Source organism: Chelon labrosus, assembly GCF_963514085.1.
Source record: "Chelon labrosus genome assembly, chromosome: 18".
NCBI lineage: Eukaryota > Metazoa > Chordata > Actinopteri > Mugiliformes > Mugilidae > Chelon > Chelon labrosus.
In genome coordinates, this window is record NC_140351.1 from 25103040 (window position 1) to 25125417 (window position 22378).

The 22378-nt window shown below is 40.0% G+C and overlaps 1 protein-coding gene across 1 annotated transcript in view; it reads left to right on the plus strand.

The window, feature by feature from the left end:
* The window catches only part of LOC311503439 (sodium channel protein type 3 subunit alpha-like), a gene marked incomplete at its 5' end in the record, with an annotated part of 157899 nt that overhangs the window by 37880 nt on the left and 97641 nt on the right, over nt 1-22378 (plus strand). The window lies entirely within an intron of this gene.

A 22378-nucleotide genomic window follows, 5' to 3' on the forward strand; every position in this document is an offset into this window, starting at 1 on the left:
AGATTTCCCTGCCACATTTCAGGATGTCCCTGTTAAATAGTCTATCATCTATGGCACTAGTGTTTCTGTGGCGCATCAAAAGAAAAAAAGTTTTTAGGAAACTAATTTTTTAGGATATCATTGTGGTCTCAAAGTTGGTATGTCATTTTTCTTGCTCCTTTATTGGATGGAAAATATATATTCATTCATTCATTCATTTTCTTTTTGCTTGTCCTCTGGAGGGTGAAGGGGGGCCTGGGGCCTATCCCAGCTGTCACTGGACAGGTCTCCAGTCTATCTCAGGGCTAACACAGAGAGACAGACTACCATTCACACTCACATGCACACCTACAGCCAATTTAGAATCACCAATGAACCTAACGAGCATGTCTTTGGACGGTAGGAGGAAGCCGGAGTGGATGGAAAAATATGAAAATGAAAAATAATACACTTATGGTCACTTTCCTTACTCTGATGACTTGCACTGCACTGATTTCTTACTTGGTCCAGCGCACCCACTCATCTTTATACCCCTTCTTTAGTCAATATAAATTGGAAGGCTAACTACTTAACTCGCTAGAGTTTTGCAGCAGCTTACACATGCATGGAGATCCCAGACTGGCCGAGCATCAATCCATCATTGTATTGGATAATCAACTAAGTGTCAAATGTCATAGTGAGGATAGATGGTAGTCTAACATCTAAAACATTTTTTGAATGGCACGTGATCTAGATACCTTTGCAATCTACCGATCAATTATGAAACAAAGGCATTGCAGTCTATGACAATGGTTGCCTACGTTGGGGTTGGTAACCCTCGAAGTGGTCACATGATAGTTATTCTAAACATAGATCTGCTGCACCTGTTTAGATTATTTAGAAATGACTGGACAGCTTTACCTTTTTAGGCCAAACAATCTGAGAAGGAGGAACATAACTTTTCAAACTCATCACAGCTAGTGGCTTGTTCAACAAGTTACTCGGGGCAGTAGACCTATCTTAAGTATTTCAAGTTTTGTTGCAAATGTGTAAATTACATCATGGAGTATTCTCTGTATTGAGACATTTAGTGTAGATATTAGATGTTGAGATCGTGCCACATTCAAACAAAGCTCAGCTGAGCGTCATTTCCTCTACAGAGTAATAAATATTGTGATATACTCCGATTGTTAATACAGGATTTTTAAACCTAGTAGTTTTACATAGTTTTCGTTATTTCCTTTGGCTGAAAGTCAGAATGATGTTCTGCAGATTAATCTGTTTCAGTTCATACCTGAAATGAAATAAAATAATTGAAGATGAATTCAAATTGAAACGGAGTAAACCTGCTGAGAGGAACCTCACTGCCTGGATAGATTTCAGACATTCTTCAGTGAGTGAAGCCAATCTCAACCAGGTCCAGCTGTAAGGCCTTTAATTAGTGTGAAGCTGCCTGGACAGACAGGAGAGAGATAGATAGAGAGAGAGCGAGAGAGAGAGAGAGAGAGAGAGAGAGATAAAGAAACATTATTTTAATAATGTCAGTAAATGTTTTGCTAAATGTAGTTTGTATCAAAAGAGAAAAATGTGAACAGCGAAGAGATATGTGTGTGTAGATCATCACCTTGGCCATGTCAGTGTTCTGCTGACATGCCTGCAACATGCCAACCTCACCCCAAGCATGCAGCGACGATACAGAATGACAGCCGGCCCGACGGGCTCACTCGTTAGGGATGCTAATTAGCGGCTGCCGTTACGTGCTCTTGTTCCGGGAGCTCGTTGGCATGCAGCATGTGACCCAGAGGTCAGTGGGAGGAAGTCGTTTTGTGCTGAGAGGAAGCGATATGAGTGAGTTTGAGTTTGGAGCCGAAAGGCACGTGGAATGCAGGAGTCTCTTTTTTCCTGTTTCTGCTCCTGACAGCGTTTTAGCATCCAAACAATCCCGCTCAGTTTATTTCTCTGCTTCTCTGCCAGTTTGCACCTGTCACTTCATCATTTTTACATTTGAGACATTCATGAGTGTGTTCCAGTCACAGTATTATTTAAGCCAATATTTTAATGAAAAATAAACAGAATATAAAAGACATGTTTTTGATGCCATGCCCAAAAGCTTCACAGACTAAATATTCCCTAAAGTATACGCTCAAGTAGATCTTGAACTCATTTCACATGGCATATTATTCTTCCTTGAACCAAAAAGAAAAGGTACTTCACGTCAGGGTGGAGGAGTCTTTCAGGATTTGGTAAATACTTTGGCTGTATCTTTGTCACTTTTAGTTCAACTTTCTTTTACTGGCTTCCTCCTTTGGTGAACACAATGTCTGGTTCAGATTTTGGTCCAGGTTTTGGTAGCAGCAGGCTGAGCTAAGTCGCCCAGACGTCCTTCCTTCCAGTGTCATCCTTCCGCTCCTCTCAGGGGTCCCAAATCTTTCCTCGACCGGATGGGATTAAGAATACCTGTAGTGAGTTCTGGGTTGCATCCCAGGTGGAAGTGTCCCGAAAACTCCACGGAGAACAGTCCAGGAGTCATCCAGGGATCAGCTCAGATGGAGCTTTCTCCTTTTGAACATGAACAAGCAGCAATCTGCTCAGAGCTCATGAGCTCCTCATGTTTCTACACGACTGAACTCAGACACCTTGGGGAAAAAAAGGCATTTTGGCTGCTTGTACCTGTGATCTCATTCTTCTGGTCACTGAGGACACAGATTAACAAGGTCTTCACAACCTTAAGTTACTTTAAAGATATGATTATGTTTATTCATATAGCTGATCTGAATACTTTTGAATTTTTAATCAAAGGGCTTTAAAATGTATCATCATGAACTCTGACCACTGTGTTGTTGATACCTCAATCCTCCCTATTGTGCACAGCCAAATGTGTGGGCAGGTGTTGTGGAGTATTATTTCAAATCAGTTTTATCTGCCATGTACATATGTAGAAGGAATTAGTTCTCTGCATTGAACCTATTCGAGTGAGCACACTTGGAGCAGTAGTAAGGCATGTAAGGTAAAGTAATGTAAGGCACCTCGAGAGGCATTTAGGGTGGAGGAGATCAAAATATTCAACCCACAGTTTCAAAACTGCTTCTCTAACCTCTAGTCCACATCTCATAGAAAGGGGGATTCCAGAATAAGAAGTCCAGTGAAATTGGAAGAAATCTGCCGAGTCAACCTCTAACCCAGCTGATGGCAGCCCAGTTGCAGTTGGAACTGGTGGAGTTGAATGTAGCATGATGGTGGACTGGACAAATTAAAAACCAAAACCAAAACCTGCTTTAATCATTTATCAATTTTGAGACTGATTTCCTGCCAACCTCTAACTCAACTCACAGACAGCAGTAAATTAAGTGTTGCATGGCTCCTATTTCTATGATGTCGGGATGTCGGTTGGTTACTAAGTCTACTTTCGGTGCATTTGGGAGCACGGAAATATCTGAATTCTGGGAAAACGGCTGTTGAACAACACTGAATTTGAGTTAGCCTTTGTTCAAATGTACTAAACAGACAAAGAACAAGCAAACATTATGCATCAGGATTATACAAAACACCTTCTTGTATTTAGACAGTTATTGTTCATAATCTGACTTTCACATCTCAAATCTCCACTAAGATTGATGAGCAGCTTCGTCCTTTTCAATGATCTAGTCACTATTTAGAAATACAGATTAAAGCTCAACTTAAGTCTCCAATAGGAAATTACATCAGTGGCACAAAGCTGCTTTTTTTTTTTCTTTTTCTTTTTTTTTTTGTAACAACTGTAAAACCACTTGAACTGTTTATTTGCCCCATGATGTGAAATACAAATTCAGAAGGTGGAGGTATGGCTTTAATCATCATTGACCCAGCTTTCCTCTCAGAAAAACTCTGCTGTCATCAGGGCAGTTAGCGAGAAATATGACTTGACCCAGGTCTGAGGAAATAGCTGCCGAGGGGGTTGATTTTCCTGGAATACACTGCGTCAGATGGCTGATATTCATCATGCCATTAGCCTAGCATTCTCAGCTTGTGCTAGCCATGTCGGTGCAGTATCAACTGTGTGTGTGTGTGTTCCATTAAATTAGTTTAGCACTTGTTTCTGCTCATACCAATGCATTTCCAACTCCACTTGTCTGCCTGTTTGCAAGAATCTTTCTGTGCTACTTAAAGCAGCCATGGTGATCCACCTCCAGCAGCGTTTGTGTGTATTTGACTTGAAGTGTGTGTGTGTGCGCGGGCGTGTGTGTGTATGTGCGTGCAGAGCCATAAAGCTCTCAGCACCCCCACCGTCTCTGTTATAAATGCTTAAAACATTATGTTAAAAGCTACGCTGATCAATAACTCTACTACAGTATTGAAAACAGTTTTCAAAATGGGGGTTGATTTTGTCTGAGTGCATGTGCGTATCTCTCCATCTCAGTGTGTGCATGTGTGTGTGTGTGTTCTGGGTGTGTTTAGTTTGAGTTATGAGCTCTCCGGGAGGCTTTGAATGTGACATCTGTCCAGTGTTTAACCAGAGACACAAAAGAGGCTTCCACCACCTAAACGCCAGTCCACAGGGAGATAACTGTGTGTGTGAGTGTTGATAACAGACAGGTTTAAATCACTTTCAGGTTGTTTTTTTTTTCTTCCTCAGTACAGAGAAAAAGAAGCCACGCTTTTAGTTCTGCAGTTGAACAGTGTGATCTGTGTTGGAAATGAAGTATATAAGCTCTTCTTCTATTACTCGTCAACCACTAGTGTTACCACTGTTAGCAAGAGTGTTTCTTACAGAGTTTCCATTAGCATAGTACTTATGGGAAAATTAGGTGCTATTTTTATGATTTTTTAGCTGTTATATAATGAGTACAGTTTCGAATCGGAATGTCAATCAAAAGCGACTGGACAGTTGACTCAAAAGCTATCTTATGGATAGCTGTATAATATTCCTTCATTGTTTTTTCATGACGGAAAAATGTCTGGAGATGATTCCAAGTGTGATGCCATTTGCATTTGGAAAAAATTGCTGTGAACCCACAGCATACATTTAAATGAGCTTTCAGTTTAAATGAAACAGGGCATCCTAAAGAGGAAGAGACTATAGCAGTGACTTGTCAACTGGAGACCATGAATATTGATGAAATTTTCTTTTCAAACAAATGAAAAGCTGGCTTGCCTCAAATGTTTAGGGCGGGCAATTTATAAGTGGGCTGCCGAGTAGAAATATCCACTAGAGACCAACCGTCATCTTTTTAACCTTAAATCATATTACGGATATTTTCATCATCTGTTTAGTTCCCTACATAAAAAATAAATATTTCAAACAGGTAGAAAAGCTCTATATCAATACAAGACCACAAGCATTACCAAATCCACAGGGTTCCCGGCAAGGTGCAAACTATTCATAAAGCTCAAGCACAGAAATAGTGTTTTTTTGCCAAAAAAATAAAATAAAATAAAATAAAGCCAAAGCAGCTCTGGGACAGAATTCTGTGGACAGCTGAAACTCAGATCAACCTGTAGCTGAATGACAAGAAGAGAAAAGCATGGAGAAGGTTTGGAACTGTTCATGATTTGAAGAAAACAGCATCATCAGTATCATATAAACTGTATTTAGGCAAATTTACTCACACAAACTCAACTAAGATAAATTTACATACAAAGGAGATGTTGAGTTGATAAAATTTGATTTATCATTTATGCATCCTCCACGATCTGTACTTCAGAGGCTAACTTTTCAGGTTTGAACGAGTACACAAATCCTAAGTTCATTTACATGTTAAAGGGGAAGTTCAACTACACAGCATTAAAATGACGTGTATGACGACATCTATTTCTGATGTTTACTTTAGTGTAGTAGTTTTAGTTTGGCCCAAATCCCATCCACTAAAATGGAGGAGGTGGAGCTTATGACCTATACTGCAGCCAGACATCAGGGGGAGCTCCACATGCTTTGGCTTCACTTTTGAGTGAAGCCAAAGCATGTTGTCATGGCTTCCACTTTTTTACAGTCTGCCACATAAAACCCGTCCTGTCGATTTGATTGGCTGAGCAGATCTTTGCTGAAGCATTATCAGTTCCCAACAGTGAGACTCCTGACCACCTTTCCACAACAACAGTGTGTTGGGCCGTGGGGTTGGCTTCCAGGCTAAGAGACACAGGGGGTGTTTTCATAATTACTTGGTGACAGAAAAGCAGAGAAGGACAAACAAGCTGGATCAATTTAAAAATCAGCCTCACTGACAACACTCAGTTATAATAACAACCCACACTGGCAGGATAAAATAAACTTTGTTGATCCCAGAGGGTAGAATTAAGTCTGTGCACCAGTAGAAAGGCAGAGGTGTAGGCTGAAGAACAGTCAGAGATGGTGTCAAAAAACATTAATTAAAATACAATACCAAGAAAAACATGGTCTCCTGGGATGGAAGTTGCTGCTTGGATTTCTTTGAAGCGGCTTCTTTTTTCAAAGAAGTATCCAACAGCTCTACATGTAAACACAAAAGGACAAGTGACACCTGAACTGAACACAAAAACGACTGTCAGAAAACGGCTGCACTCGAACACACCCACCAGATAAAAAAAAAAAACAGCATCAGAGTCGAAACTCTGACCTTTTCTTCCAGCCTACATCCAACTCCCTCAGACAGGATAATGTCGACCATCTTGATCATGACCCCCCTCCCTGTGTCATTTGTGCTGACGGAACAAACCCTCCTACCACGCACACACTGAATCATGGGTAACCAGAGGACAAATTAGACAAGAGACAGAGAGGGGTAGCAGCTTTCCTTAGGAGGCGGAAATCTGATTTACGGTCTGATTTTGACCCATTAAATGATTTAATCCAGACAAGGAAACCTAAAACCATAAGTGCCATCAAATCTGTATGGATTCCTCAACTGTGAGGAACAGTGTCCAAAACTCAGCTGTGTCTAAATAATACAACATATGTATTTTCTTTTATTGTTTTGGATTTAGCTATTCAATCACAGAATTCCAGATTATTCCAGATTGTAAATGATTAATAGCAGATTAAGCCTCATAACTGGTCTGCACGTCTTCGGAGACAGGACATCTGTCAGGCACACATGATATCAGCTGCTGCCTCTCTATTTGCGGCACACATTTTGACTCATCATAGTAGGGAATATACACATATATTAATGGTGTCTCAGTCCCAGGAAACATCCCTGTAAGTCATGCACAAAAGCAGGAGCTCCCCTAAGTGGGATGCTACCCTGACATAGCCTGGAAGCCAGGACAACTTCACTGTCCACTTACGATTTCGTGGTAGAATATTGGTCTGGAGTCTCTCTGTTGAGAACTGATTATGCTCCATCAAAGAACTGATTATGCTACTAGGCTAATCCCCATCATTTGGGAGGGACTTATGTGGTGGTGGACAGAAGAGTAACACCAACATAGTCATATAGGTGATCTGGGCACCATGGAGTTAAATTTGGGTGTTTCTCAGTACCAAATACATAAACGTTGTTCTTGTATACTTTGTAGTTTGGACTTAACATGTTTGAATCTGAACTATAGACTGTGGAGGATGAATTACAGTCATTTGGTAACTTGGAACAGCAGCATACTTGATGACTCCTGCAAAATGCATTCTGGGATACCTGGGTCGTAACAGAGACGTAGTCATATACGTCATCTGAGCACCGTGGAGTTGAATTTGCTTACATCAAAAAGAGACTCATTAGTCTGAGGACTCGCCAATTGATGCAGAGGTATTTTGTTTCTCTGAATTGGTTGAAATCAAGATAGAGAGTCTGATTCTGATAAGAACTGAGTCTGGCTACTTAAGGCCAGCTCTGACAGGTGAGAATTCCATAGAGAGACGAGCTCCCTTTACTGTAGATAATGTTGGACCTTATTTCTGAAAGAGTATGTGCAGTAGTCAGTGGTGCATTGTGAATATGATGTAAGTTTGCTAGTCAAGACAGTCGAGATAGTAAAGTACCATTTAGTTTTGTGTTAAAGGTCATGGTATATTCAAATAATAGATATTTCCCTGAACCTAACAAAGATGTTCTTGTGCCTAAAACCAATCAGATTTGTACCTTAGTAAAATCACATTCATTGGTTTGTCAGTTGCAAATCAACCCAGCACTGGAAAGTATTGGTATGGCTGTTTATGGTGGAGAAGTCAATTTGAGTTTTCTAATTTGATTTAGGCTAAAATCTGAAAACCTCCTGGCAAATCCATCAATTTTCAAAATATATATGTATGGAAAAAAGTAATAAATAATAATATTTCATCAATTTTATTTAATAAATAAAAGAAACTCTTGTGTTGTGTGAGTGTGAGTAAATAGTCCAGCTGCAGGAGGGGTGATATTAAGTCAAATTATGGAGCCAGCATGAAAGATTAAACATGACAGGGTCCACCTGGAACCGAGGAGGAAGGGGTCTCTGAGAAATGAATATTTATTGACAAGCAGCTTTATTGACATGGAATGGGTTGACACTGTTTACAAGTGGGAGCAGATGGCCGATGTACTGTGTGCGTGAGATCTGATCGATATCTTCTCACGCCTGACTGAACAATGTGATTGTTGAACAGAGGCTCAGACAGATGGACACCAAGACATACAGAAAACATGAGAGCAGACTGCTGTCCAAATAAAGAACTCCATTGTTACCTCACAATGCATTTATATTTTTGTGATGGATGGAAGAAAGACAAATAAATGTAACTGGCTATCCTCACGGAAAGTGTTATGTCATTTATCACATGGACGAGCACAGAAATTAATGTAAACTTCAGCTGCAAGTAAGGAAGCAGTGACAAGACATGAGAAAATAAATGTAGGAAAAGTTTTACAGTTAATGATCTCTGGCTACAGAAGTATTGGGACACATCATTATCAAAGTCCCTCCAACAGGACCACGTCAGATTATCTTGTAATGTGAGGCGTTACACTTAAACCTCCTTAACAGTTCGCAGACTCATCAGTCTGACTTATCATACTGCCACCTAATGGACTGGAGTGTGTATGACTAGATTAACATCAACGTGTTGCACCACGGTCTGGGTTTTGTTTAGATACACTGATCCGACATAACATTATGACCTAATATTATGTAGGTGTCCCTCGTTGCCTCCAAAACAGTTGTGACTCATCAGAGAATGGACATGGGCCTTCTGAGGGTGTCTTGTGGCAACAGAATGTTGTTTGTGGGGGCCTTTGGGTCCTATAGGTTGTAGGGAGGGGCCTCTGTGGATCATCCCACAGATATTTGATCAGTTTGGGATCTAGTGAATTTGGAGGCCAGGTCAACACCTTGTGCTGTTCTTCATGTTTTTTGAGTTGTTTCTAAACTGTTTTTGTGTGTGTGTCTGTGTCAGGCTACATCCTGCTGGGGATGGCTGCTGCCATCAAGGAGTGTCATTGCTATGGGGTGGGGGTGTCTGGTCTGGTCTAGGTGGGTTCAACATGTCAAAGTAACAGCCACATAAATGCCAGGTCCAGAAATTTCCCAGCAGAACATTGGATTGTCATAAGATGATCAACGTTATTCACTTCTCCTCTCAGTGGTTTTAATGTTGCAACTGATCGGTGTGGGATTCCCTATGAGATCACTTAAACTGGTGCATTCAATGCTCCCTGAGTGGGCAGGATAATCTAAATGGTATTATTTAGTGTTTACAGTGAAATTTTTCCTGAAGTGATCAGATAGGATTTTAAAACACCTTCAGTCTGAACTCTTTAAAAGTAATCAATTCTATAACATAGAATTACATAGAAGCTAATCTAGACCTGCTAAAATCAGAGTGATTTGATCTCTTCTCCTGATTCTGGTTAAAAACCTGACAGCTGAATTTTATACTGTCTGAAATAGAGAGATTGATTTCATGTTCGGACAGGTAAAAAGGCTATTACAATAATCCATCTACAACATATTTTGTCTTTAAAATAGGCTTAAAATCAAATGAGCTGAGTTTAGTTATGTGGGAATTATAACTTAAGATTCTTACAATAACCTTGTTGCAGCCAGCTGCTGTGGTCCAATCACAAGGATTTCAGTTTTAAGTTCAGTTGCAGGAAGTTGTTACTCACCAATTCGTAATATCTTGGAGGGAATCTGACGGATTAATAGGTAAATCTAAATATTATCAGCAAAAAAGTGACATGAGACACCATGTCTGTCAATTATGTAACCAAGAAGAAAATAAAGGTGGTCCTAGAAATGACTCCCGAGGCACACCATACAACCTCCTAGTTGACTAGTATGAGGAGAACCAGTCTTTGGATTGTGTCGTTTAGGAGACTAAACCACTGGGTACATATTAAATATTTGAAGTCATAGGAAAGTCTGGTTTTGATTGTCAAATTAAACAAGCTGTCTTTAGTTTCTGTCTTTTCCGAAACATTTTTTTTTTTTTTCAGTTTAATGCACCTGTAGAATAAATGTAGCATTAGCATTCTTACACTCTTACTCTGGACTTCTGGCTGGTCTTCACAGATGTATTCACAGATATTTAGAAAGCTAGCTGAACCACATGATGGATATTGTTAAGTTTGGTTTTGTGAACCCATTTGGCCTGTACTGATTTAATATCAATTAAGAACAAAGGTTAATATTTTCTGATCCATGTATGTATATTTCAGATGTAACGTCAAATTGATTATGTATCCACACGTCACAGTAGACAACACTTGATCAAAACCAAACAAGCTTCTACTCAGTAAGATGTAACAGATTGTCAAATACATAATTTCACAGATGTGGCTTTATTCTGTAATAAAAAAAAGTGTAGCAAAACTGTGTAAATCATGTGGTTAACTATGCCATTACAAATGTGCCATTACATCCTTTTAGGTTTTGTTTAATAATGTTTTTAGGGCCAAAACACTGATGTACTGTGAACACGTTCTATTTAAGATTTTGTATTCTTTAATTGCAAAACCCCAAACCCAAAGGAATCTGAGATATCAAAGGGAAAACACAAGAGACGGCAGTTACCACAAACAGGAGAGCAGAGATATCTGTCAAGTTTCTCTGGCGGGAGACATATTGATCCACAGTGAGGGTGACAAACAGATTCAGAGCTGATCTCCAACCCACATCTTGAGTCCAGGGTGGGCTCCTTGTCCCGCTGTGACGCCGTCCCAGACGCCCCCTCAGGCTCTATTTCTGTAGCGTCACATTATCCCCCCCTCTGCTGTAAATCATTCGGACGCAGCTGGTGAAATGAACATGACTTAGCACTCTGCGCTATTCTCGAGGAACGCCAACAAGTGTTTGAACCAAAGCCAACGCGACTTCTTCCCATACCAGTGCACACAGCTAAGTAATGAGCCACTTGAGAACTCCTTTCACAGGGATTTTACTGCAGCCTGGCGCAGATGTCGGCTGCTCTTCTCTTTTAAAATGTACGTAGAGCTGCAAGGCTCTTCACTGAAACCAGAGAAAGCAGACGGGTAAAGGGTGGTTAAACAGTTAATGTAAGAATTACTACAGTAATTACACTAGTTATTAATCCTGCAAGAAAAGAAGCTACACTTATTTGGTCTGAAATATATCACAGTTTAAAAACATGTTAAATAAATCTCTCAGAAAGTCCGCATGAGGTCCAGCATGGAACCCACTCATCACTGAACATGGGACTGATTAAAAAATGGAACATTAAAGCTACATTTGAAATAGAACAAAAGCGTAACATCTCCACACAAATGAAAGTCTGCAACTTGGGAAACTTTTTGGCTTTTGATGTATGAGTTAGAAAAGGTTATGTTGAGAATGAAGAAGTCTAAGCCAGTCCAGAAAAGGTTAAGTAGCCTCTATTCCCCTTGCAGCTTTTCATTGTGAAAAGTTAAACTGTGCCTGACACATTTTCCTCCTGACTAAAGAAACTCTCTTCAGCAACATTTACACTCGATGGCTTGAAAAGCTCCCCATTGAAATATATACAAGCTTGGCATTTTCCATAATGACACATACACCATGAGAAAGCAATGCTGTACTAAAAAGTTTGGTGAAGATCCATCAAAGATTAAACTGTAACAAAGGGCTGTTAACGAGAACAAAAGCAGACGTTCTTTATGTAGGTGATGTGCCGCCAGAAACAAAAGGAATGTTCCATAGTAGCATGATCCTTTTAATGCAGAGGCAGATTTTCTCAGTATTTTCTCTGTGCATTCAGGTTGTTGTTACTGTGTAATCTCGGCTTCACTGAAAATGAGGACTACCCTCAATGAACCTCCGGGAATAAATAAATATTGAATGAATGAATGAATGAATAATCTGAGAGAGCTCCACGCACTGCAATTCAAAGAAATACATGTAAATAGACAAAACACGTATACAGAAATGTCTGCAAGAAGAACATACAACAATAGAAAGGTTTCCAGGGGATCTTAGAGTAATGATCCTACTAGGAGTAATGATCCTACTAGGACATACTTGTTGTTCGAACTTTTTTTTTTTTTTTTTTTTTTTGACTTTTGTAATTGTTGACGTTTGCTACTCATCTGTGTTTGTTGGAAATATGTTTCTTATTTTATCGTCCGGATTACACGATTCCATCTGATGATACAAATCAGACTGACAACATTAATAATATTAATTCACAGCCTGTTCATTATTTTTTGGAATGCACTGGAAATTTGTCTTTTGTCATTTTTGCTTTTAGCAGCACATTTCTTTATTTGCCGGTGTTGTGAGTTGTTTTACGAGCTCCATAGAGTGGTTAAAGAGGTAACATAAAAATGAAGCACGTGGACAAGGTTCTTTCAGAGGTTTGGTGATTTGTTTAATGACCAGATTTTAACTACAACAGAAGACAACAAACAAATGAGGGAGCGTCAGCGGTCAGAGGATGCCACTCAAAATGATTAAAAACTTTAAGAAAAGGAGGAACTTCTTGGAGGAGTTTTAAACATATTGCTTGCTCTGGTTGGAACAACATAGAAATAAAATTGTGGCTACTCAATCACACTTTCTTTAAAATAAACAGAACAAAAGATGAGGATGAATAGCCCCCTAAACCTAATGACTCTAGCCAGCATAATTGCTATGTGAGAGTACAGAGTAAAACCTGCTCCGTTATCAAAGTGGCGCCACCGCAAGTCAAAACCAGGTGGCCTGACAATAACTCAGATCACTGGATACTGCAGCAGTAATTCTGAGGTGTACTTTCATTTGGAATGTACCCCCCATATTTGTTATACTTTAACGTCTCGCATTAAATGTACTATTACACTATGGTGTGGTGCACATATGGTTCTTATATACGAAGATTTAAGTCATCTCAGAATTATTAAAAAAAAAAGTTGAAATGTAAAAAACATTCCTGGTCACAACATGAAGTCTTTTCTTCTCTGGTTCTAGTTTTACATTCAGTTTAAACACATACAAAATCAAGGTCTAAAATCAAGGACGTGAGGCCTAAAATCAGACAATGACAGACAATCAGACAATGACATTTGCTCTCCTCACACTATGTATTGGATATTAAATCTCTGCTTTGAATCCATGACTGTCGGAGTTCAGGTTTCCTCTCAGTGGTTCTGTTTTTAACATGCCGTCTCAGAACAGGAATGTTGATGAGTATTTTTGTTGGTTACTGTGAACAAGTCTGTCAGGATCAGTGTGTGTGTGTGTGTCCTTATAAGTGCTTGGTAATCAGGATGGTTTAGATGTTCTAATGATAACACATTGCAGACGACTATTATTAATGTGACCAAATGTGGCGATAAAAGTGACACACACACACACGGACGCATGCACACACACACACAGATCAAAGTGTTGGTTTGTAGCCAGCCCGCTCTGTGCTGTGATGCTAACAGCTAGGCAACCCGCCTCGATAGTTTAGCTGCTATTTAAGGAGTTTCTGTGTCACTGATGAGGAATTAAAACTGAATTCAAACCACAGAGGAAATGCAGGGTTAACATAACCAACCAAACTCCACCTAGCTTCTCTGTTTGACCATGGAGAGTGACCATCTTGGGTGCCCACGTGGGGTGCATTCTGAGAATATATGTTCAGATACGAAAACCCTTCTTAGACTGACCCATTTTAGTTCAACTCAAATTCAGGCAATAAGAGATTGTCGTCTTGGTAAAACTACATACCAAGCCCACATCAAAGAAATGCCTGCAGCCAAGGTGACATTTACCTCATGCCTTATGTGTTTTGACCAAAAAGTTGCACTTGAACACAAACTGAAGACTACAACCAATGACCAGCAGGTAAATACGCTCTGCAGTGGGTAGGAAATAACTGTTCATACCAGCATTGGCAGTTGTTGTTAGCTGAGAGACTAGGAACCTAAGAAGAGCTAATATTAGATGAGAGACTAGAAAGCTAAGAAGAACTACTATTAGCTTAGAGGCTAGGAAGCTAGGCAGATAGTAGGCAGAGCTACTATTAACTGGGAGGCTATGAGGCTAGGAAGCTTGGAAGCACTTCTACTGCCTTGGGAGCTAGGAAGCTAGGAAGAGCTACTACTGGCTGGGAGACGAAGGAAGCTAGGAGGAGCTACTATTAGCTGGGAGGCTAAGAAGCTAGGAGGAGCCAGCTCCTGAATCATGCTGATTAGTTGGTCTATACTTTATTCATCTTAGATCATCATGTTGTTTTGCCCTTTGAACTTTGTCATTTCATTTACATCTTTCCTTTCTCTTCTTGTGCACTGCTTCTCCAAGCTGTCACAGAAAATGACATGTAGTCTTGCAAACAAATGAATCCACAGAGTTTTCAGAGTTTTGGGACACATAAGTAAACCTCCAGTATGAAACCAATGCCTGACAATGTGTGGAGAGGAACATGATATCTTTACATACACACACATAGATACACACAAAACATGTGAGACGTGTTTCTGTCTCCTAAAAGAGGTGGCACAAAACAGTCTCCCTCGGCAACCAGAACTGGGATACAGTTGCTATAGCAATGCTAAGTATTCTCCTCCTCCCGGACTCAAATTTACCTGAGTGTTATAATTAGAGGTGTGTGTGTGTGTGTGTTTGTGTTAGGTCATAGGGAACAGAATGGAATGGCAGGGGGAACATGAAGTGAAAGTACACACACACAAACACACAGAAATCCCCAGGTTACCTCCCAGAATAGCCCCTGAATGTTTGTTTGTCTTTGAATGAGTCTGTCTGTCTGTCTGCCGGCCTTGTCTTTCCATCTCTCTTTTCATTTCTCTCTCTGTCTTTCTATAAGTTGTTGTTTTTTGTTCTTTATGAAACCACAAGTGTTAGGGTTAGGGTTGTGCTCATCTCCTCACACTGGGACTTTACACAAACTGGGGTTTGACTGGGGTTTACACAAACATGATTTTATGTGACACATTTCTGTCGTCTTGCTGGGTTGATCACCACAAGTTTCTCTAATTTCCATTCACATCCATATTGAGCAACATTTGAATCAGGGGACAGTTTCAGGATTGCTTCCTGTCGTCAACCAGGAATAAAATATCTTAATGATACAGGTGTTTTCTTCTGGTCATGATCCAGGTTCTTTCCATGTTTACATTTTCTCCCTCAAGCTGCATGGACAAACCAAAGTGACACCAAAGAACCACCTGAAACGAAGTGTGAATGTGACATCTCCTCACATCTCCTGTGCCATGAGTCCAACCCTGCACTTACAAACAGGACTAAAGCATGTGCTGATGCTATGATCACACAATGAGAGAAAACATTACAAAAGGGCAAACATGAAGCCAGCTGTAGTGACAGCGAAATACTTGGTGTTGGTTTAACACTCGTTGATGTTGTCCTCTTCTTAAGGCAATGGACACACCAAACTGACATCAAAGACGTCTTCTCATGTCCCCTGCGTAATCTATTGTTACAGAAAAGAATTTGTAAACAAAAACAAGTGCAGGTTTCAAGTTGATTTTAGTTGTGTTTTTGCAAAAATGCCTTTTTCTAAAAGAAATTCAGCTTCTTAAACAACAGCTAGCTTTTTCCAAGGCCAAAGGCATTTTTAGATTTATCCACAGGACATCTGTTTTAGCCATCTAGTGTTGACAGGAGCCTAAAATGCAAGTGAGATAATGTTTTGGATGGCCTGGATGACATCAACCAACTACCGGCAATGAAGGCCAACTGTGAGTTGTCTCACATTTCCCATGAACCAAAAAATTTTGGACTTTAACACTGCGACAACATCCAACAACCAGCTGGTACATTCGTGAATAACTCTTACCAGCAAGTGGCAGTAGTCTGCATTCATCATTCAAGAGGCGAAACGAGAAGAGCTACTATTAGGTTGGATGCTAGGAAACTAGGAACAGCTAACTATTAGCTGGGAGTCTGTGAAACTAGGAAGAGCTAACTATTAGCTGGGACTCTGGGAAACTAGGAAGAGCTACTATTAGCTGGGAGGCTAGGAAGTTAGGAAGAGTTACTATTAGCAAGAAGCTAGGAAGCGCTGTTATTAGTTGAGAAGCTAGGAGCCTAGGGAGAGTTGCTTTTAGCTGAGAAGCTATGAAGCTAGGCATAGCTACTATTAGCTGGGAGTCAAGGAAGAGCTACTGTTAGCTGGCAGGCAAGGAAGCTAGGAAGAGCAACCATTAGCTGAGAGGCAAAGAAGCTCAGAAGAGCTGCTATTGGCTATGAAGCTATGAAGCTAGGGAGAGCAACTATTAGCTGGGAGGCTAGGAAGGGCTACTGTTAGCTGACAGGCAAGGAAGCTACTAGCTGAGAAGCTAGGAAGCCTGGGAGAGCTACTTTTCGTTGGGAGGCTTGGAAGGATTACTGTTAGCTGGGAGGCAGGGAATCTGGTAACTGTACTGTGTGTGTGCACTATGAACTTGGTTTATCTTCCTTAACCAGTGTATGCGGACCCTACACCTTAGGGGGTTATACCGTCAAAGTTTCTACTAGTACAGGGTTAACCTATGGCATACCCAACACCGTCAAAGTGATGCACAATTATAAATTAAGCTAGGTGGGAGGGTAGGAAACAAAGAGCTACTATTAGCTGAATAGGAAGGAAAGACAGGAAGAGCTACAAACCATACTGTCATACAGAGCTGGCCTCTCTTGAATCATGCTGATCAGTTGGTCTACACTTTATTCATTCTAGATCATCATGTTGAAGATATGCAATTTCCCCATTGTGGGACAAATAAAGGTTTTTCTTATTTTTATTCTTATTCTTATATTTGAGGATTTGTTCAGATGACATGAACATAGAAAATTAGTAGACTTCTATTGTTTGTTTACTTTCATCGCCTTCTTTTTCTCTTCTCGTGCTCTGGTTCTCAAAGCAGATCACAGTAAGAGCGATAATTGATCAATCTGATCAATTCAACATGTTAAATGCATGAAAACGCAGCATCACACGTCTGACTTGTGCCAACACACCAAAAAGACCAGGGTCAAAGGTGCTCACAGACGGCCTGATACAAGCCACATCTGTATGATGTGTCCTGACCATAAAACTGAAACTAAGTTTGGCATTTGAGTTTTCAATCTTTTTGTCGCCACTCCAGCAGACTGTCAGTTTTCCAGTACAGACATTATGATGTAGGTGTATTAGTGCCAGGCTGAGGGGCCCCCTTTAGTATGAGTGGGGGGTCTGAAGTGGCGTCCCTCCATTAACACAGACAGAGGTGTGTGTGAGAGATAACTTCCAGCTCTCACACTCTGACACCTCACAAACACACACTTACATACACTCTACACACAACAGAGAACCTCCTGTCTGTGTTCTCTAAACCTCTCACACACTCTTTTTTATATCCTCGAGGCCCTTAAACACACAAACACACACACTCAGCCAAGCCATCATACACACTTCACATCCACTTTCCACACTCACATGCCACCATGTTGACTCACTTGCCATGAGATGGATGGATGGAAGTGGAGGAGTGACACACACATCACACTCATTTTGTTTGTGTGTATACGAATGTTGTCTGGTCACTTCTTTTTGGAGCCTAAAAGTCCCCAAGTGTTGTATGAGGTTAGATTTAAGTAAGGTTTAGATTAACATTATTTACATGTAAGAGCAAGTCAGATTAAGGATAGGTTTAGGGTACATTTAAGTTAAGGTTAAGGTGAAGATAGATTTAGATTTAGGGCCTGTTCAGAACTTGCATTAAGATCTGATCTGGGCTAGCCGCTCACACTGGACCAGCTTTAGGTACATGTGAATGAGGATGCGTTCCGTTCACACTACTAAAGAAATGCAGACACAAGCAACCCAGACCACCTTTCAAATTTGGTCAGAGATCAGATTTCATAAATTCAATCTTAGAGCGGCACAGGTCACACCTGTCTTTTACGTAATCGGTTCATTCAGATCAGATCTTAATGCAAGGTCTGAACAGGCCCTTAGGTTTAAGTAAATGTAGGTTAGGGAAAGATTTGGTTTAGATCAGGTTCAAGTTAAGAGATAGGGTAAATTTAAATTAAGAGATGGGTAAAATAATATTTTAGTTAGGGTAAAATTAGATTGATTAATTAGATTAATTAAAACTAGACATAGGTTAAGGTAAAGATAGACTAAATGTAGGTTATGACAAAGTTAGGTTTAGCTTACATTTACCTCATGGTAGGTTTAGTTTAATTTACGGTAAAGGTGAAAATAGATTTAGATTAAGACTGATGTAAAGCTATTGTGTAGGCCTGGTCCACATTTTCCTAAAGGTAAAGTTAGATTTAAGTTTAGAGTGTATTTTGTTCAGGGTATTGCTAGGTTTAAGTTAGATTAAGATTCATGTAGTGCGGTACAGTATGCTTTTTTTACGGTAAAGTAAGAATTAGGTCCAGGTTAATGTATGGATAAATTTATAGAGTATAGTTAGGTTTAGGTTAAAACTAAATTTACCTCAGAGTTTGGTTAGGTTTAGGTTGAGTTAAGTTTTAGGTAAATATAGATAACAATTAAGGGTGATGTAAAGTTAAATTGGGTAGTGCACATTTAAGTAAAGGTAAAGTTAGATTTATTATTTAGATTAAGGTAAATTTTTGCTCAGGGTGTGGCCTGGTTTAAGTTATGCGAAGACTAAAGTCAACTTAAATGCTGGGAGTGGTACAATATGTTTTAGTTAAGGTAAAGTTAGATTTAGGTTATCATGAAGTTAGGTGTAGATTATATTTTGTGCAGGTATGGCTAAGTTTATGTTAGGTTGAGATTAAAATAAATTAAATATTAGCTATCATAAGTTTTAGCTAAGTAAGGTTTGAGGACAAGGTTACATTTTAGCTAAGATTAAACATAGCTTAGTTAGGTCAGGGTTAGGGTGGGTTTAGGCATCAAGGAGTGCTGGTTGAAGGAGTAGATGTGTACGTATTTGTGGTCTTGTTTTTATTAAGTTGTGTGGGCCAGTTTTTCATCAAATAATAATGTTGTGGGGCTCCAAAACTTTCGGGTTAGGCATTTGCTTGATGGTTAGATGCAGCAGCCTTGATCTGTCTAACTGGCATCCTGATGATTCCCTTAAGTTTTTTGTGAGTGTGCGTGCAATCACTTTGTCCCCAGTGTAACCTGGTGTGTTGTTGCATTTCTCCTCCACTCATCTCCTTCTTGAACCGTAATCTTTTTTAACGTCAGCAAAGCAGACTTTTCTCAGAAGTGCCCTCTGGTTACCGTTGCTGTTATGTTCACGTCACCAGATATGTACATCGTCTGATTCAATTAGCATTGATTGTTGTTACCGTAGTGTTTGGATCTTCAGCTCAGGTTTACGTTACATGATGAACCACAAAGCTTTAATCTGAATCTTAACTGCATTAACACGGACTGCTGGTACCATAGAGATTGGACCAGCAGCTTCTAAGCTCACACATACTTGTTTTAACAGAATGGCTGGATAAGAGATCCCCTTTTGTTTCTGCTGGCTGACATTAAAAGCCAGTTTCTCATTTGATCATAGATTAACAGACTGTACACTGAATGTTGTTGATGTCTCTGTAGAATTTTATTTTGCTATTTGATTTATTATAAATCAAAATGTAAAACTGTTGTGCTTGATTCAGTAGTCTCTCCTCAAGCCATCTCTTTTTGCTTTTGTGGTATGTGTTCCAGCAGTTTTAATTCCAGATGATTGTATCTTGAATATTTAACGTGATGCCATCAAATTATCCCACAGCAGACTGCCTATCATTGGTATTGGACCATTAGTACCAAACTGAACGTAACGTTCATTTGGGGCATGAGGTCAACTTCAGCTGAGGCATCTATTGACAAATCTCACTCGGGGCAGTTTGCAGCCGAGGAAAAAAAGCTTTCGATCTACCAGTTGATCTACGTTCTAACCCTTCCACTATGGTCATGAACTTTAGGTTGTGATTGAAAGAATGTCATTGTGGATAGAAGCAGCTGAAATTAGGTTCCTCCATAGGGTAGCTGGTATCAGCCTTGTGCTTCTTCTTTACATGGAAGGGGGCCAGTTCTGGCATCTGATGAGGATGCCTCCTGGGCACCTCCCTTTGGAGGTTTACCAGACATGGCCAGCTGAGAGGAGACCTGGTGTAGACCCAGAACTTGCTAGAGGGATTATATATCTTGACCAGGCTGGGAACTGGAATGTGTTGCCAGGAAGAGGGACATCTGCTTAACATGCTTAACCACCGCAAACTGACCTCAGATAACTTGGACCAAATGGATGGATGGATTAATGGACTCAGGGAGCTTTATTGGAAGCTGTTTTATGCCTTGTTTCTATATGTTTTCCTCTGCAAGCAGTTTTGAAAGCCATCTCCACCCCCAGCTCCTCCTTTTATGCTGTTTTAGTCTGAACCTGTGTTATTGAGTGTTATCCCTGCTGTGTTCTGGATCTGGGGTTCATGGCTTCATCGGTTTCTGATGACCATCTTTTTCATTGCATTAACTTGTAGTTCCTGTAGACTCAGACAGTATACAATATATACTAACATTATTATCTTTTGAAACGGCTAAACATTGTCTGTTTTTATTGTTATTGTATTATAAAAGTAGAGAGTGATTTAGGAGGAGTATTATGCAAAGCTTATATAACTGGATGTTTTTTTTTTATTCCACGTGTCTTTAATGAATTTAGTGAATTATCACCTCCGAATGTTGTGTAGTAAGGTGATAATAAATACAGGCAGGTTGGCTGCTGATGACTCAGTGGGAGCTGCTGCTTAAAAGCATCCCAGCTGCTGCAGCTGCACTGGCGGGGGCGTAGCCAGCCAGGGACGGGTCAGCACAGTGTGCTTATGACCACAGGGTTGTTGGTTTGAATCCCCAGATAGCGTCTGCACAGCAGCAACCTTGTCTATGACTCAGCATGAAGTTTCTTGGTGACTCAGAGCTCTGTTCAACCAGAGGTTTGTTCACGCTGTGGTGTTTGTGGTTCTGTTAATGTCACCCTTTTCTTCGTGCATCCCAACTCCTCCACTCGCTCCAAGGCTGTACTTCAGTTCTTTAACACGTAACACACCTGTAGGTGCAATGATTCTTTGGTCTTTAACTTCAGTCTACAGGAGGTTTCTTTTGTTGCAGCTGACATTAGACTTCACTTTTTCAGTAGGACTTGAATTATTTGAAATGATATCGTGTCTATTCTGCTAAAATACCTCTTTGTTACTTTATCTCACTCTCAAATGCCTCTTCACACGGAACTTGCTTCATATTTTCACCCCTAATCCCTTTATACGGGCAGTTTTTCACAGTTGTTGATGCTATTCTCTTATAGTCCTTACACAACTATTCATCATTTTGCATTCTATCAAAAACAATGCTCATTCTGTACATATGTTAACAATAATGTTCACTGTAGTTAAATCTTGTACCCACAGTTAACCTGTACAGTTGTATCTATCTCTAGCAGTATTCATTCACATTGCATATAGGCAGCTTTTGTACTTACATCCAGTGTAGTTGTAGATCTAAATAACAGTGTGCAGTTTTTAAATACAGTGTACATATTTCAGTAGCAGCGTACATTCACTGTACACTCAAGAGAAAACAGCTTGTTGAATGAACGTAAAATAATTACGCGAAGGATTTCTGTCTGATTGAATTGGTATATCTGAACTTGATGCAATTGTGTTTGTTCAACGTAACGTACTTAGGCTGGGTAAACTTTATTCATTAAAGTGACTTCAACTACTACAGTTGGACCCATATTAATACAATATTGTTGGTACACCTAATTTACAATATTTTGTTTGAACTCAATTGAACAGGTTTGGTCCAACTCATTTTACAGCAGTACAATTACCCCATTAAGTTGTAGCCAACCCATGTATAATGAAGATAGGTGAAGAATCAGACCCACATCTGTGCTTTAAAATGTCAGAATCAGTGTGATTTAATTTAATGTTCAACTAAAATGTGAAGTAATTGTCAGTTTACGGTTTTGGGTAATTATCTTCCAGCCTGCCTCCTACAATCATCAGCAAGAATGTTTTCAGGTTGCTGTAACCTTTGACCTTGTCCCTCCTTGCTGCTGTCTTCCAATAATGTTTGCTGAAACCGCTCGTAGTGTTTGACTGGAAGTTGCTGAGG